At 37.1% G+C, this 19,207-nt stretch overlaps 1 long non-coding RNA gene and 1 other non-coding gene across 2 annotated transcripts in view; both read left to right on the top strand.

The window, feature by feature from the left end:
* Positions 1–19,207, top strand: part of LOC122229704 — a 211,622-nt gene that overhangs the window by 75,968 nt on the left and 116,447 nt on the right. The window contains exon 2 of the long non-coding RNA XR_006207107.1: positions 13,733–13,849. This is a non-coding gene — a long non-coding RNA (uncharacterized LOC122229704). The remainder of the gene's footprint in view (positions 1–13,732; positions 13,850–19,207) is intronic.
* Positions 13,387–13,491, top strand: LOC122199003. The gene has a single exon (XR_006193284.1). It is a non-coding gene; the product is annotated as a U6 spliceosomal RNA (small nuclear RNA).

Genomic DNA, 19,207 nt, shown 5'->3' on the forward strand with positions numbered 1-19,207 from the left:
AGAGCTTTTATAGAAATACTGAAGATATTTTCAAATTATCCCTGGCTTTTACCAATATAAAAATTATTCTGTCCTATGGACAAAGATCCCAAAAGAAACGTTGTTCTACTGTATCTGATGTTTGATTTTCTTGGAGAATATCCTAGCAAATTGGCAGTCTAGTTCAATGTTCTCTATTCCCCATAAAAAACTTATTAACCAATGCCTCTGCATTTTAATGTTATTCTCAAGATGTCCCTGCATTTCTGCCCCTACTAATTGAATGTGAGTCCTATATGTATGTTTCCAGCCTGTATATGTCTGTTATGCTCTTAGAATAATTGCAAAATATAACTAAACATTATATAAATGAAGCATTATATAAAAAAAACTTGTTGTTTCTATGAAAACTAATTAGAATGCCCTGGAAAGATTTCATAAACAGAATCACTAAAAGGTCTTTGTGGGGTTTTTTGTTTGTTTTTTTGAATAAGAGATATTGAAGACAAGATTGTTTTGTTGAGGGGAGGGTACAGGATTAGAAAAATCTAAAAGGATTCCTTGCTCAGATTTCTTTACAAGCATTTTTAAGTATTTACTTTAAAGCTGTTAAAGACAACATTAGTCTGATCACCAGATTTAACTCAGAGGAAAGACCTTGGTTCTAAATTAAAAGATTGGTAAATAAAGGTGTATCTATGACTTTTTTAATAAGTTTCAAATAAACAAGTATCCACAGGGCTAAATTTTATGGGATAAGTGGGCTTTTGCTGTAGCTGTCAAAACTAACGTATTTTCTTTTTGTGTCCCACACAATTCTATGCTTTTTGTGTTCTCTTATCTTGGAATCAGTACTTTGCATGTAATGCTTATTTAATAAATGTCTAGCGAATGAATGGACAACTAGTTTCAACCTATCATTTTTAGAGAGAGTTTAAGAAAGCTTGCTTTTGGCAAACTAACTTATCATTGTTTTGTGTGAAGTTTGCACTCATCGGTTGACATATTATTAATTGCCTTCAATTCACTTTCTCTCCTCTGTCAATCTCCTTAGTTGAATGTCCTCATCTTTGTCCTAAATTAAAGGTAAACTCGAAATGAAGTCTTTGAAGATGAACACTGCCAAGCATAGAAATATTAGTACTTATCAAAGATTTTTTTATACACAAAATCAGGGGTAATTTTACATATTCCAACACCTGCCATCACTCCTCGTGGAATTAGCAAATGAACTTCCTAAAAAAATCTAGGTTTTTGCAAGATTCCTCCATACCAATTCACTTAAAAAAAAATGAAAGCCTCAGAAAGCAAGTCCATGAATACAGCAAACTAATCAAAATGCACTTCTTGGCACTCTTCCTGTGGTCACCCAAGGGAAAATATGTCTGCCACTCCACAGCAAGCATAAAATTTCATCCCGACTTTCAGGCAAAACACCAATGTAATTGACATGTACTACTAATCAGATGAGTATAACACATGATAATATCTTTTCCTCTGTGACTAAGAGTGATATGCTTCAGTGGTTATGGCAGCATGCATGAAGCAACTCTCTTTATATGCACATAGGTGTTCAAGTAATGCATTCTGAAAACCAGCACGCGGCACTCTATCCATATGTGGTTAAATAATTGAAGCAATTGCGACGTGAGTTGCTGGCCACCACATCTGTATGTTTCTGTGGGCTGCAAACAGCACCAGATGTTCTACCAGATGATGGTTTATGACGCCACAAGGTATTTCTGACAATCCTAGTGGGGATGCAGGCCCTGTGTTAATGTTGTCCTGCAGTATGACAGTGAGAGCCAAGAGGACACAACCTGGTGACCAACGAGACACTTGCCTAAAGAGCACCACCCATCCTTGCTACTTTGATGCATAGGGAGAAGTGCACCTTCTGTCCACAACCATAGAAGTTGCCAGACTTAATAAAATTCTCTAAGAACATAACAGTCTCCAATTTTTAATAATTGAACTGCCAATTACATTAGCCACTGTTGAATATCCTAAAAATTTTGCTTAAACATGTTATTTTACTTATGTGCTAACATCCTAATTTTATAAAGAATATTTGTTTTATTGCAGAGTCACTGTAGTTGTCATTCAGAATACATTTCTACAATTTTATTAAATCTTATGCCTACATTTTTAAAGTAAATATATGGCCTGTCTGTTGATATCACTCCAAGTAACTTCCTTTTGAAAAATAGTCTTGGGGCACCTGAGTGGCCCAGATGATTAAACACCTGACTCTTGACTTCAGCTCAGGTCATGGCCTCACAGTTGTGAGATCGAACCCCGCATTGGGCTCGGCGCTGAGTGTGGAGCCTGCTTAAGATTCTCACTCTCCCACTCTCTCTGCCCCTTCCCTGCTTGCTCTCCCTCTCTAGAAAAAAAAAAAAAAAAAGAAAGAAAAGAAAAAAGAAAAGAAGGAAAGAAAAAGAAAAATATTTTCTTTTAATCATTCATTTCACAAATATTTGTTGGGTACTCTAATATAGCAGATACTGTCCTAGGCATTGAGAATAAAATAATAAATAAAACAGATAAAGTCTTTGTCCTCATATAGTTAATTTTAAAGCAAAAGAGAGGGGTGACTCAGTTGGTTAAACATCTGATTCCTGATTTCAGCTCAGGTCATGATCTTATGGTTAATGGGATTGAGCCCCATGTGGGTCTCTGTGCTGATGCCTGCTTGGGATTTTCTCTCTCCCTCTCTCTGCCCCTCCCCTGCTTACATGCATGCACGCTCTCTCTCTCTGCCTCAAAAAATAAATAAATAAACTGAAAATAAATAAAGCAAAAGAGCTCACATTCTCCTGGGAGAGCTTATTATCTATCGAGAAAATGCATTCTAATGATGTATTATGACATTAGCAGCTATGTATCATTGAAGAGTACCAAGATGATGAGACATGACCAAGGCAGGTGACAAGGGCTCCTCTCTGTACAGGAGGAGGACCTGCCTCTTTAAGACAGTGCCTTCAGAAGCCAGAATGACATTGGGAGCAGGTGCTGTTGGCCTGTTGGCTTACTCCCAGTGCTAAAGGAAAGGCAGAGCTGCTGTACTTGTGGAGATGGCCTTTGCTCTGAACCTTCTCTTTCAAGGAGTCTAAGTCTCCATACAGGCCAGAGTCCCTGGAGGCTAGAGACATGTGTGGGCCTTAGTAACGTAACCTTGAGCAGCTCCTACCTGGGATAACTCTAGTTAGTGAGCAAGCCCCTGATAGCCTCCTAAGTTTATAAGTAGAGTCTTTCTTAATACATCTCCTGTCTCTAGAATCCAAATGAAATTGACTAAACTGACTTGGACATTGAGTAGACATACCAGTTCTCCCCTTGTCCAAGTCCAGTAAGTTTTCTGGCTCCAGTTCCTTTGTGCCCAGCAAGAACTTGGCCCTCGAATCCCAGATTAGGGAAGCTCCTGGTTCACCAGAGGCCTCAAGCCTGCCTGGCTTGGGATATCCAGGGAAAGCAGGAAAGGGGAAAGGTCAGTAATCAGCTGGGCTTGGAATGCCTTTCCACACCTGGGGTGCAAGGCATGTACCAGGCCTGATTGTTGACTGGGCCTTCAGTGACACGCTCTGGTGCGCCCTGCTGTGGTTCTGTTGAAGATAAGTCATGAGACTACATGAATGTTCCTCAAGGTTTTAGAGTTGTAGTATCTAATTGAGAGGAACCCAAAAAAAGTCACCAGAGCGGTATCCTCGAGGAAGAAGTACTTCTCTAAATAGGAAAGAAATTACAAAGCATTCCTCAAAGGGTTCTAGAGAATTGGTTAATAATGAGTGAAATTAGTCATATGGTTTTAGGGTTAAGGTGGAGAAAGATCTCAGCTGCTTAACCCCAATTATAGCTGCAGAGCATGCAAAGGACCCCATTCCTAGGTTAAAGGAGTTCATGGTGCTCAGTTCTTCCATATATTACAGTCCTCAGCCTAAAGAGCAGTCATGGGGAATAGATGACTTCCTCACATGTTTTACCCCTCAGAACGGGTTCCCTCCTTTTTGAAGCATTAATTCATTTATTTATTACCTATTGCTGGGAACATCTGGCATAAGGAATGAGATTCAGGTAATTAGGGGCTGCTTCTCCCTGTAACAGAGCCTGGAGCCATGGGCTGTCTGAGACCCAGGACCAGGGGGTTGAAGCATCTATTTTCCGTCTTTAAGCAGAGTAGCAAGCTGGAGAGAAAAGGCCTGGCTCTGGGTTTGCATTTTACCAATCCAACCAGTTCAGGGCTCAGTCATGTTAACCTGCCCAAGTTCACAGCAAAATTCCTGGGTCAGCAAGGAGTAACTATAGCCTCTTCCTTGATCTCCATCCTGCTCTATTAGATAGGAAAGTTCTAATACCTTCTGGAACTGCAGAGCTGTATCGTACAAAGGAAACAAAAGGATCTCCATATTTGAGAAATAACAACAAAATAGAATTAAGGATTTTAAAAAGTCATCCCTAATCTTACATCTAGAGGTAAACCTGTTAATATTTTAACATCCTTCCTGCCTTTCTTCTCTGTATATTTTCATGGTTTAATGTTAATAAATGTATAATTCCACATTCTATTTTTTCTACTTGCCATTATCCCTTAAGTATTTCCTCTCCTTACTAAAAGCATTGCATATCCAACATTTTCATAATTGCATTATATTCCCTGTGCCAAGATTTACTTAGTAATTCACCCATTGTTAGAAATTTAGATTGTTTCCAATTTCTATTCTGAATGATATTTTAAGGAGCATTCTTGTATTTCAGTTATTTCCAAGATATGTATATCTCCAGAAGTGAATTATTACATGAAATAATTTCCCAAGAATAGTGTGTGGTAATTCATTTTTCAAGGAAGTTATTCAAACTCTAGATATTATTGTTATAGAATAACTATGCCAAATGTTAAAATGAAAAAGTATCTTATTTCATCATACATTTATTTAGTTGGTAGTGAAGGTATAGCATTCCAAAATTTCATTAGAGATTTGTACTTCTTATTTTCTTAATTGCTATATAAGCTATACATTAAAGGTGGATAACAGGATGGACTCTGAGACAAAACTGGTTGGATTTGCATCTTGGCTCCTCTACTTACTACCTGTACAACCTCAGTCTCCATATCTGCAAAATGGGGGTTATTATAATAATACAACTGCTACTTCACAGAGTTGTTGTATTAAATGGGTTAATATCTGCAAAGTGCTTAGGACACATGCATATATACATAGTAGGCATTCTGATAGTATCACAACTAGTGATTTTTAGAGCATGTATGTTAGCCTTTGCTGTATAACCAACCCCAATACTAAGCAGCTAAAAAATAAAAATTGTTTCTCGTACTATTGTGGGTTGGCTAGGCATTTTTAGGGTCCCAGCTTGGGTCTGGATGATCTAGTTCCTCAACAGGAATGGCTAGGATTCTGGGGATTTTCTCTACAAATGGTCTCCCAACCTTCAGTAGGCTAGTCTAGGCTTGTTCGTATGGTGGCAGAAGGTTTCCTCACAGCAAAAAGGGCAATCTTCAATAAGCAAACACTATTCATGTGTCTCTAACATTCCATTGACCAGAGCAAGGTATAAGGCCAAGCTCAGATGCAAGAGGTGAAAAAAAAGTCTTCACTTAAAAAAAATTTTTTTTAATGTTTCTTTATTATTGAGAGAGAGAGACACACACACACAGTGTATAAGCAAGGAGGGGCAGAGAGAGGGAGACAGAATCCGAAGCAGGATCCAGGCTTCTAGCTGTCAGCACAGAGCCCCATGTAGACCCAAACTCACCAACCGTGATATCATGACCTGAGCTGAAGTCGAACGCTTAACTGACTGAGTCACCCAAACACTCCAAAAGTCTTCACTTTTTGATGGGAAAAGCTATAAAGCCACATTGCAAAGGGTATGCATAGAGAGAGAAGAGGGATTTGTGGTCATTTTTTTTTTCATCTATCACAAAAGCCAATGAAAAAAATGAAGCTAATGGATATGAACTAACTCACTAATTTCAAACATGACTAGGACAAAATTTATATATATATAAACATATATATATATACACACATTTCATATGATTTATATAAAAAATATAAATCTTCATCAGATAGTTCATTGAGGGAAAAAAGACTGCTTTTGAGAATCATCTTATTCATATGAGTGAACACAGCTAATTCTAAAGTTAATAAGACCCTTGTGTGTTGCCCCAAGAGCAGAATTTGGCCCATTGTGTATGCCACTCACTGCCTTTATTTACATTATAAATTACTGCATTTTATTATGTCTACTCCCATACCATTCCATTATAGTCTATTATTTTAATATATGTTACAATGGAATTAGCAATTAAATTACTACACCATTATTCATACAACCTAGAGTGTTTGACCTCAATCTCTAGAAGCAGGGGAATTTGTAATTGACTAAACCTCTATCTATGTGTGTATGGACGCCTTTAATTGTACATGATATTTTTTTGGTGTTGATGCGATCAGAAATTCTGCTTTAATTCTGTTCATCTCTCATGAGAGAGACTGTTCTGTTTGGGACATCAATTCTCGTTTACATGAGAAGATTTGAAGATGTGTGCCCCATAGAGTCTCTGTACTCCCTTTAAATTCAAGTATCTCCTCATTTGTTATATTATGCAACTATTTGTGATTTCTACCACATATTCATCAAAAAGTAATATGTTCTTGGGCATCTGGGTGACTCAGTTGGTTAAGTGTCTGACTTTGGCTCAGGTCATGATCTCGAGGTCTGTGGGTTCAAGCCCTGGGTCAGGCTCTGTGCTGACAGATCAGATTCTGTGTCTCCCTCTCTCTCTGGCCTTCCCCTGCTTGCTCTCTCTCTCTCTCTCTCTCTCTGTCTCTCTCTCTCTCTCTGTCTGTCTCTCTCTTAAAAAATAAACATAAAAAAGTAATATGTTCTTCATCATCCTCAAGTAAATAAATTCATATCTATTGGAAGCCCTTGTGAGGTAAGGAGTATACTTTTTTTTAAAGTTTATTTTTGAGTGTGGGGAAGGGAGAGAAGCAGTGGGGGAGGGGCAGAGAGAGAGGAGGACAGAAGATCTAAAGCAGGCTCCTGCTGACAGCAGACAGCCAGCTATGGGGCTTGAACTCACGAACCATGAGATCATGACCTGAACCGAAGTTGGACACTCAACTTATTGAGCCACTTAGGTGTCCCAGTAGCATACTTTTTATGTCATCACAATCCTTGTAATGTCACTCAATTTAGTAAGTGCATAGAATAGTGCCTGGTGGTATTAGTTCTTTAGGGTTCTTGTAATGAAGTACCACAAACTGGGCAGCTTAAAACTACAGAAATGTATTGTTTCACAGTTCTAGAGAAAAGAAGTCCAAAATCAAGGTATTGTCAAGGCTGAACTCCCTCTGAGAGCTAATAGGACATCCTTCTTTGTCTCTTCCCAGCTTCTAGTAGTTTGCCAACAAATCTTTGTCATTCCTTGGTTTGCAGCTGCATAACTCCAGTCTCCACCTTCCTCATCACATGATGTTCTCCTTGTGTGTTGTTTTGTCTTTACAAGGGATACAGGTTGGATTGCACACAAGTATGATGTCTTCTTACCTTAGTATACCTGCAATGCCCCAATTTCCTATTAAGGGCACGTTATGAGGTATTGGGGGTTAGGAATTCAACATATCTGTTGTGAAGGCACACAATTCAATCCACAGCTGTAGGTAAATAACACACATCTGTGGAATAATCAGCAAGCATTGAATTTCATGAGGCAGTGTTCTTTACACCTTTCTACTAAGTCTGCAAAAGAAGTACTGGCCCAGGTAGATGAATGAAGATGTTGTCAGAAAGATAACACAGTAATTTGTGACATTCAGCTCATTAAAAAAGCCTATAGGAAAATGTTCAGATTCACTAGTAGAAAGATACGTGAATTAATACCATTACCGTAGGGGTCAGAAATTTTACTCTAGAATATGGAGGATCATAGCACGTTCCTGTATGTACGTTCCATCTCAGCTTCACTTCCTTAGGGAAGTTTGTTCTGATCTCTTCTCAGGAGTCACATCTCTCTCCTATAGGAGTTTATGGACCACCATGTACTTTTACTTGATAAAAACTTGCAACAATTGTGATTTTAACATTTATTTGTGTAAATATTTGATTATTGCTTTCACCAGTGGACCTTTAAACTCCAAGACTACTGTGCTTATTTTCACTTTTTTTTTATATCTGCAACATGTAGCACAGTGCATCATGGTAGGCTCTTAACAATGATTTGTTGACTGATTGTATGAATCAATGAATTGGTGAGATGGGCTGAAGTTTACCTTTTCAATGGCTGTGGTAAATATGTATTATTGTATTTGTTGTATGTTGTTTTACATTTACATATGTTATTACATTATAAATGCATAAATTATACATTATTGAAATATTTATTTAATAATAGTAAAGAAAACATAAGCAAGATTATAAGGGCAATGTGTATTTACTTAGTTGAACAAACTGTTTTGAAGCACTTTACCAGCACATAGTTGTGTACAAATATTTAGTATGCTAATTACAAATAGTAATTATGTACTTATTGTATGAGCTCTTTCTCTTCAAAGAACTGTAAGTAATCCCAATTTAAGTTACTATATATACTTGAAAATTATGATGCTAAATGTTATATACATATTTTATATTAGTTTTTAATTAGCATTGACTTGTCTTTTCTCTATTCAGTCCAATTCAGTGTTTCCTGTATTCCCTGAGATTAAAATAAGATGTGTTTTACACACACAAAGTGCACACATACACACACCAGGGCCAAAGTGACACAATGATTCCTCTTCAGTTCCAAGTAAATCATATTCTCCTTAGGATTTATAAAACACCTTCCTAATCCATCCTGCTAAAAATGAGTTAACTTGTTCTGATATTTTAAAGAATGTCTAATTATTTAATTATCTCCATTATGTGAATAAAGCTTTAGTGAATTCCCTTCCTAACATCTTCATGTTCTTCCTTAGGGCTAGGCTTCGTTTGAATGTACAGCAAGTTCATACACACACACACACACACACACACACACACACACACACACACGTACCATAATGATATAACATTACAAAGCAATTTTAATTAAAACTATTGAGAATACGTTGTTGTATTTTAAAATCATCTTCCTCTGAGAATGATATAAAATGGTGATGTGTATACTCCAGTGGGAAACCCAGCAAATGTTAGCTTTCAGTCATTTTCCTGAGACCATGCAAGAGTTCATCTCCAGTCCCTGGTCGGGCTCTTGTGGGAATAGAAATACCGTGCTCTTGGCTTGACATCGGTGCCATTTCCAATGTTACCATGGTGATCACCTATGCAGCATCACTAACCCTTCTCACAACAGCTCAATTTGAGATTCAAGTTTCACGTTTCCATGATTATGGGAGGGTAATTATTTCATTACTCAAGGGAAGAAGATTTAAGAGGTAAATAGCTCTTCATTAAATCTTAAATGCTTCTAGTCTTTTTAGGCCACAGAAATGCCAAATATTAAAGTGATGAAATTTAGAAGAGTAAAACGTGACTGGGAATTGAGAAAAAAATCAATTTTTGCATAGTATAACCATAAATATTTTTTCTCTAGTGAAAACATCTCACATAAAGTACAAGTATATTGTGTCAATAATTCATGATTTAAAACAATTTTCATGTAAACTAAATTCATTTAGTTTGTGTGTATATTTGAATAGAAATACCGATAAAAAGAGAAGGATCTTATGAACTGATCTGGTTTGGGAGGTAGTATCGGACGGTATAAGGCAGACTTTTTTCTATATATCTGAGAATTTTATTGTAAAAGAAAGGATTCTTATTGTGCAGATTACCCTTTTATAAAGTATTGATGCTTTTATTTACTATTGATATTTGAAGATAATGCAGCTGAAAGTAAATATTAATGTGAAATATTTTCAAAGTATACTTGATTTTATGAAATATCACAGGTCAGTTGTCAATTGAAAATATTTAGAGAATATCTTAAATATAACAATAAGCGGCTGTTTATGCAGCACAGCCCAACTACAGTACAAGAGGTTACCGAGATGTAGCTGAACTGTCCAAACCTCAACTTTCCGGGAAGAGACCTTGAAATTCTATAACATTTTCAGGCCACAAATGCTTGGCTGATTTACACTGTATGTTACTTAGGTCATGCCCACTACAAGACAAAAATTTCTAACCACACTATGTTCTTTCTAAGATTTTTTTTCTTTCCTTCTGTCTGTTTTTTCCTGTGTTGCCTCTGACAAAAAGTCCATTGAAGATGTTAAAAGAGAATTAAAGATACATGGATGACTAACTCCTACATGAGAAGAAAGGTGTACAGCTTAATATTAGTGGTTTAATTTTGAGCTGTCTGAGATTCTGTAGTCATGTGACACACGGACTTAGGACAAGGAGGAATTCAATCGTAATCATTTTCCCAAACCTGTTTTAAGCCCATTTTCTCCTCTCTTGGTCCTTCGTATTTCCTGACACTGCATCAATTTACCTGTAGTGGTAACAGGTTTCTTTCTTTCTTCCTTTTTCTTTTCTTCCCTTTACTGTTCTTTTTTTTTAGTGGAAGAAAATTAGAACTGATTCTTGGAAGGTTCACTGATTGAGTAATTAATTAAAAATTATTCATTCATAAACCTCTGGAGAGGTGGAATGGGAAGGTTAAGAGGTTCAGAGTGGCTGTAGTCTTCAGTGCCTCTTTGTTTATTATTCATACGCAATCTAAAAATTCATCCAAGGTATTCTAGCTTGCATATCTCTCAGAAAACAGAGCCTGGACAGGGCAAACAATAACCGTCCACTACCAACAAAAGCATGTACGTCATGGAAACTTTCAATGGATATTAGGTTTTTAAAAGCTATATCCAATGTTTTAATACAAACAGAGTCCAAAAGTTTGTGGACCACTGAGGGGATCATACTCTGGTAGAGAATAGGCAACAATGTAAACAGAGCCCTTGCAGATGAACCTACCCTTCTAATATTCCTCATTCCTTGTCTCCACCCAGACTGTCTCCTGCAGTCTTCTCACTGAACTTATGTCTCTGTCACAAACTCCCTTCCTGTAACCAATCCAGGGTATCCAGGGTTGTTTCCCCAATCCAGGGTTCTATTGAAGGGACATTCAAAGTTGAATTACTTTAACTAGAGTAATTTAGACATCTTCCATCCAAATGCTGTCTGTTTGGGTGTGTGTTTGTGTGTGAGAGAGTTTGGGGGTGGGAACTTGGCATTCATAACAAAAAGGGCCCTGAAGTTGTTTATTTTCAAACAAAAGCTGTTGTTTCTTTAAAAGAAATTTCTTCTGCTCTATTGGTACAGCCAGGTAAAACTACAGCCTATTTACTTTTTAAAATTAAAAAAAAAATATTTAGAGAGAGAGAGACAGAGAGCAGGGGTAGAGAGAGTGAGAGAGAGAATCCCAAGCAGGCTCCATGCTCAGCATGGATCCCAACACAGAGTTTGATCCCACCACCCTGGGATCATGACCTGAACTGAAATCAAGAGTTGGATACTCATTGGACTGAACCACCCAGGCACCCCACTACAATCTGTTTTTAAAATAATATGTTTTTCTGTACTTTAAATTTGCTATGTATAAGTTTTTGTTGAAATTTAAAATTTTGTTGAATGTTTATTCTTTTTTTGAGAGAGAAAGACAAAGCACAATTGGGGGAGTGGCAGAGAAGTAAGGAGACAGAATCTGAAGCAGGCTCCAGGCTCTGAGCTGCCAGCACAGAACCTGACATGGGGATCAAACTCACAATCCGTGCAATCATGACCTGAGCTCAAGTGGGGACTCTTAATGCTGAGCCACCCAGGTGCCCCTGAAATTTAAAGAGTGCACTTTAAATATCTTAAACAACTTTTGGGGCACCTGGGTGGCTCAGTTGGTTACGCATCTGACTTCGGCTCAGGTCACGATCTCACGGTTCATGGGTTCTTGCCCTGCATTGGGCTCTGTGCTGACAGCTCAGAGTCTGGAGCGTGCTTCAGATTCTGTGTCTCCTTCTCTCTCTGCTTATCCCCCACTCATGCTCTGTCTCTCAAAAATAAATAAATGTTTTAAAAAATTTAAAAAAATAAATATCTTACAATTTTGTCAATTATTCCTCAATAAAGCTGAAAGAAATTTGTTGGCATTTATCTGAATTGCAATGAATCTTTGAAGGCGTATTGCACGGTGTTGTGAGTTAGAAACACAAGTAGGTAAGGATCTCCTGAATAAATAAGCCAAGAAGGCACCAGTCTCAGGGTTTCCTGCTTCAAGTTCTTTTCAAGGGGCATTGTATTAAACTAATTGTGCTATAATGTTAAATAATCTTAGTGGCTAAACACAGCAACTTTTATTTCTAACTAAGGCAAAGCCCTCTGTGAGTCTGGTGACGCTTTCGGACAAATGTCCTTGTTTGTGATACTTGTGGTACCGCAGCAGACTTGTGGCTTTTCCAGGAGTGCTATGGCAGGCAAGAGGAGAGAATGAAAAGCTGAGCACTGGCCTGTACTGGCTCACCTGGAAAGTCCATCTGTCACTTCCATCAACACATATTGTACAGTACTACTAGACTCAGGCCCCCCTAACAGCCACGAGCTGGGTCCCAGAGAGGAAATACGAACTGATGCTGGAAAATCCTAGATGAATATCTGGAAAAGAGGAGGAGACTATATAAGGAAGTGGAGAAATCTTGAGCCTCAGAAAGGCATTCCTTTTTTCTCATAAACTACCACTGGGGTTTTGACTGTACTATGCTTCTGTCTGGTGGAGCCTGTAACGAGATGAAAGAAAGAGTTCCTTGAGAAAGAGAAAACAGCCAGTACAGACTCAATGCCTCATAGCTTGGGGAGAAGAGGGAAGAAGGATGTGACAGTAGTTTGAAGGATACCAAGACTTCACACTTTAAATGTAAAAAAGATCTGCTAAATAATACAGTGCCTACCAAAGAGAGGAGGGTGAGAGAAAGAACAGCACTATTCATTTAGTTAGTGTGGATTAATGGCCACTATCATGTCTCCTGAGCAGAAGGATTTACTAAAACAACCTCTTAGTTTCATTTTGTGCTAACAACTCTACCAACTACCTTAATTAATTGCCCAAAAACTGTTAATAACCATGTCATCATAGACCATCATGTAAATGAGCTTTAAAAAGTAAAATCTGAAGAGCAATCTTGCCATTCATTTATCTGAACTAATTATAATGTAGGAATAATTCTCACAGCAGGTGAAAACTGAGAAAAAGCATGCTTTTGCAGGAAAGCAAAAACATTTTAGATTTGACATCAAAATTTTAGAGGAAACAAAGAGCTTCCTTTTTGCAAGGCAGAGTGTTTTAAGTTTGTTCTTTTTGTTACATTCACATTTTTAATGAAGTATTGGTTAAAAAATCAAGAAGATATGGTGTTTGTTTGATAGCACATTTACCAAAATTGGAATAATAGAAAATTATCAGCTTGGCCCCTGTGCAAGAATGACATGCAAATTCATGAAGCGTTTCATCTTTAAAAAGAAAGATATGGAAAAGTGTGTTCAGTTTTCTTTCTAATGTTGAGGAAATAGCATAGCATATTTTGATTTTGTCTCCAGGAAGAAATTATTTCCAGAATCAACAAGGCAGAGAAGGCGTTATGCTTGAGAATCAATGGATATTCATAAATTGATTAAATTGATGGGTTGTTTTGTTTTAGTGCCACTGTAATTTGTAGCTATAAAACGTAGACTATATCCTGCCGATGTGTTATTCCAGTGGCGGAGCAGTGGATTACCCTGTACCTGGCAAAATGGAGACAGAGACCATGAGGAGATACACCCGCCCGTTAATCCACCTGTCTTCCCGATCTGACCATGGTGCTGTTGGCTACTGGTATGTTCTTTAACTCCTGGTTCTTCGTTTCTTAGGCTACCTCCACCCAGTACACTTGGGGTATCTACAAAGAGCTCCTCATCTCCTTGGTGGCCTTGTTCTTCCTTGGCTTTGGAGTCCTCTTCCTGCTGCTCTGGGGCAGCATCTATGTTACGAGCGCCCAAGGGTTCCAGTCAGGTGGCTTCACTGATCCCTGCTTTAAGTAAATTAATTTTTTTACTATTGCTGGAAGTGTCCCACCTGCTGCTCACTATAAAGCCAAATGTGTGACAGTCACAAAAATAGAGAATATATTCTTTCTTAAGAAGGCAGCCTGGTGAGGTGGAAAGTGTTGGATAGTAATTCACATCCTGATACATACTCGTTAGCTGTGTGAGTTTGGGTTTGCTGCTATTTACCTCATGAAGCCATAGGTTGCGGAGCTGGTGTGAAGACAAACTATTATGGTATGTAATGGGCCTAACTGTTCTGGCATATGGTTAAGCATTATTGTAGCTATATTTTTCCTTATTTTTCACCCTTATAAGTTTTGTTATTTACATTCTCTTAAGTTTTATTACCTTTCTTTTTGAGGAAAAATTCTGTTATTTATAAACTAATTTGTCCTATAATGTTAAAAAGTGTTCAAAAATACTCCAAAGAGGAAAATATTTGGAAACTTTGTGGAATAGTCTCAGTTAGAAGGAACCTTAAAACCCTTTCTAGAAGCAAATGGTAGTTTTAAAGTCTGCATCTAGTGGAATAAACTGTTTAAAAATTTAGTTTTCCACATGTGAGGAGAGTTGCAGCATCAGCACAGATAGAAAAACAGCTCTATGCTCTGATAATTTAGTTACCTATAAAAGTATATATAAAAGAAGCTGATTAAAATTATTTAAAAGAGGAGGAATCTCATGAACTTCACTTACATGGCTCATTCTGACCTGAGAAAGAGAGAGAAGTTGAAGACCACAAGGAATCCTAAGTTACAGAAAGTCACTTCTTTATTTTTAATAAAATATCAATGGAGATTTTGCTATGATATACTTCTGTAGGATTTTGCTTTCATTTTGATTTCAGTAAATGAAAAATTTGGAGAATGGCATATAGGCTTACTAATGACCTCATCTAGCTCAACTTCATGTCCCATAAAGAAAGTTGTCCAAAACTTATAAAACTTACAAATAGAGGATGACTGAATGACTTTTCAATGGCATTGTTTAGTGGACTCATCTGAGAATTATTTAATGTTAAAGGAGAATACACCTGGGACACCTGGGTGGCTCAGTCGGTTAAGGGTATGATTTGGGCTCAGGTCATGATCTCGTGGCCTGTGAGTTCGAGCCCCACGTCAGGCTCTGTGCTAACAGCTCATCTTTGGATTCTGTGTCTCTCTCTCTCTCCTCTGCCCCTCCCCCGATCACATCCTCTCAATCTCTCTCTCTTTCTCTCTCTCTCTCAAAAATAAATAAACATTAAAAAAATTTTAAAGGAGAATACACCTGTATTGTCTTATGCATTTGATACTTCATCATTTTTTACTATTTTCCATTTGCATGTTAACTTGTGTGTTTCTAGCTAGGAGAAAAGATGGTGCTAAATGTTATAGTTTTATTTCTCTATAAGATTTTACGCAGTTTTGTATCTTATTAGCAAATCCATTTTAGCATTCCTTTGACTATTTTGAAATATCATTCTGACACTTGTTAAAAAACAGTAAGGAAGATTTTATTCAGAGTACTGGTGCAATGGCACTTTGCAATAGGGGAGACAGAGATTGGGCTCAATTCTGAACATAAGGAAAAGAGGGGATTTACAGCCAAAGAACAGGGTGGGGGTGTCAGTGGATAGAAAATTACCAAGAGGAGGTATCAAAACTAGTGGGGAGGTTTTCTGCTGAAAACAGGCTAGGGGAGATCAGATATTATAGGGGTAAGAAGGTATGGAATTTGATCAGGTTTTGTGGGTGATCAAATATTGAGGGTAGCAGCTCCTTCTAAACTGACTTGGCAAAATTCTTCCTGCAATGGGTGATACAGGCCTGTTCACAAAGAATACTAAAGCCCAAGGTCAAGTCCTAGAGGTCTGAGAGGGGCTTGATGGGGATCAGATTAAGGAGAGAGTGTCTTTGTCATTATTTGTTTCTCTTTATCAAAATCTCCTTTGAACTAGTTTTCCATCTTACTGGTTCTTTCATTAATTGTTTAATTAATTAAATCTTTGATATGTGTTCATTTTATATTTATATGAGAGTCATGTTTTGAATTTTTTTTTTTGAAAATTGTACTCAATCATGAGCTCATTCGTATGTGAAGGTTTTTGAAATATAATTTTCAAAGTTAGGGAGAAGATAATGTCCTTTCTCAGTAGACTGGTCCAACTGTATGCTATCAATCAGTTTTTAAACTAATTAGAGAATTATTGGACACATATAGAAAGAATATCAGCATCTTCAGTAAGAATATGTTCAGTTAGGCAGTAGCATATCAAATGTTTCTCTTGAGCATTTCTACATTTTAAGGAGATAAGGATTATCACAAAGGACCTAAGAAAAACCACTTCATGTGCTCTGCAAATGTAACATATGACATGATGCATATGTGATCATTTAGTGCTAAAGTTAAGTGATATGTATTTTTAAACAACATTTTAGTAAGAAGAATGTCACAGTGCTTTGACAAGAAAGTTTGTATGCTTATGCATTGCCATTAAACGTGATTTTGGAAAATGAGGCAGGAATAGAGGTGAGGGAGAGATGAGGAGACCACACATTATTTGATATGTCCAATGCTTTATATGCTACTCCTTCTTTTTATTCCTTTCATGCAGTAGTTTGGATCCAAATGAGAAAATGGATAGTTGGAGGGGAATTAGTTGTAAAGGAACCTCTTACAAAGGTGTGAGAATGATATCAAGAAACCACACCTGACAGTGTAGCCTGTAACAGTAGGTGTCTATTACCTACAGAGAGGGCACCCAGTAGGTGCCATGATCTTGGGTAGAGGGAGTTGACCCTCAGGAATGAATATCATGACTTTACTTTCCTTTTCCCATCCCCTCTGGGTGCTCCCAATTGGCTGAATCTAACCAGAATCCAGAAGATAAAGTTGTGCATTAATGCAACCCATATTCTTTAGCTTCTTGGGGCAGGAGTGGAGTAGGGTGGAGTAGGGTGGAGATGTGTAAAAAAAATGGACCTATAAGGCAATGTGAAAGATGTCTTGCACATCTGGTAAATATTCAACAGGAATTTTATTTGCTACAATATAGGATAGGAGAGACTGAGACTGGAAGACTTTTCTGGCAGGGATCAGAGGTTTGTGCAATCCATGGTTTCATGCCAAGGGAACATGTGGTATTGCGTAAGAGCACTGTCTGTCCAGATATGGAATTAGGTCTGGAGGGTAGTAGTCGTAAAGTCCAGGGAGATGCAGATACGTTCTGTGAACACAGGTAGTTGAACTGAGTTAACATTCTGGACACAGCTAACTTGGGGACAATGGGACACTCCCTTAACTTATTTTGTTTTCTATTTTTCATGTGTAATAGAATGAATGCTGTATCTTCATATAATTTTGAGTGGGAAAATGAAAATAGGAACAAATGGTTTTTTATCAGTTTTTATATTGTGTTACTTCTAAGTATTGTTTTTCATAAAAGCAGCTAAAACAGCATCTTTTGTGTCCTCATATTATTATTTATCAATGAATTCTCCCTGAAGGAGGCAATCAACACCAGATTGTTAGGGTCACTTTAATCAGAGCTGTAATGGTTTACTCTATTCTATGAAGTTGATATTTACTCTATATATAATGAGGATGCAAGAAGTGATAAAATGGTCAGCTGCAAGAATTAAGCATTTATATCTAAATGAAGGGGAAAATCTTTATTTTAATTAGATATTCCTCTCAAGTATAAAGGAAAAGGTAAGTTAGTGTCTCTATTACAAAAGAAGCAACTCAAGGTTAAGTAATTTGGATGTGCACTAGCTGACCCAAAGAAAAAAATGAGGGGATTGGTATTTAACCTAAGGTTGTGTGCATTTCAGCCTTGGGGACCGGAAGGCCTTTTCTGAATTTCACTGTGGAGATCCATAAGTACAGCTTGATTGTCCCTGTCAAGTGTGTGCTTGGCTTGCTCTCCAGCTTGCATGGCTCTGCTGATTACTGGCAGCTTGAAATTGTCCTGAAAGAGAATGAGTGCTCTTGATTAATCCCCATGCACAGTATCAACATATTATTGATTCATTATCAGCACGTCGTGTTTCATTTCTCTGCCACAGGGATGGGCTGAAGGCAAATGTGACCTCAAAACAGATGCAACCCAACGAACATCTAGGTTGGGTAGCTAACATTCTTATTTTGGGTAAAGTCCTTTTACTACATAAATTGCCTACTAAATTCTAGCCTGCCTTGTATAGAAGACAGTCCTGACAGACGCTGACAATGTTCCTCTTTTCTAGAGAAGAACTAGAGTTTAATAACTCCAGCTTAACAACTATAAAGCAGTATGGCTTATTTTATTATGTATGTGTTTCATTATAAAAAAGCAATAGACAAACAAGTTCTCTAAGTTAGAGTGCATCAGATATTAAGAACTTTATTATTCAGCTTTCTTTTATATCACTGTTAAGTACAAGGCTTAACATTGATTTATTCATTAATCATTTATTTATTCAACAATCCATTTACTAAGACCTACTATATTGTATGCTGGGCACCAGGAGTATGAAGCTGAAAGGGCATGGTTAGATTCAGAGTTCACAGACAGAGGAGATAGGTATGTGAAAAAATATATAAAAATTGATATTTACATATATTATGTATAATTTATATATACTTATATATAATATATAAATATAGTTAGATATAAACTTATATTTACACATATTATATATGTATTTATATATAACATATAAATATATATTTGTATATAAAATTATATTTACATATATTATGTATAATTTATATATACTTATATATAATATATAAATATAAATTTATATCAAAATATATCAAAATATATGTATATGTTTAGTAATAGAAATATATACAAGGTATTGAAGGGATAATTAATTCTAATGGTAGGATTTCAGAGAAAATTGTGACCATGCCAGGTTTTGGGAAATAAATAGGAGTTCTGGGGAAAAGGTTAAGAAGAGAGTTTGGTGCAGAGGAAACAGTCTGTGAAAGGGAACTACAAGTTTCCCTTGAAGTAGTTGAGTGTTTTTGAAGCATACATTTCAAAAGGGAAGTGATGAGATGTTAGGCTACAGAGTTGGGTGAGGGATGGATTTTTGAGGGACTGTCTTCTATACAAGGCAGGCTAGAATTTAGTGGGCAGTAGGGTTCTGAAGAGTGGAATCAGATCTGCATGTTC

The sequence above is a fragment of the Panthera leo genome, chromosome C2 (assembly GCF_018350215.1).
Source record: "Panthera leo isolate Ple1 chromosome C2, P.leo_Ple1_pat1.1, whole genome shotgun sequence".
Taxonomy (NCBI): Eukaryota; Metazoa; Chordata; class Mammalia; order Carnivora; family Felidae; genus Panthera; species Panthera leo.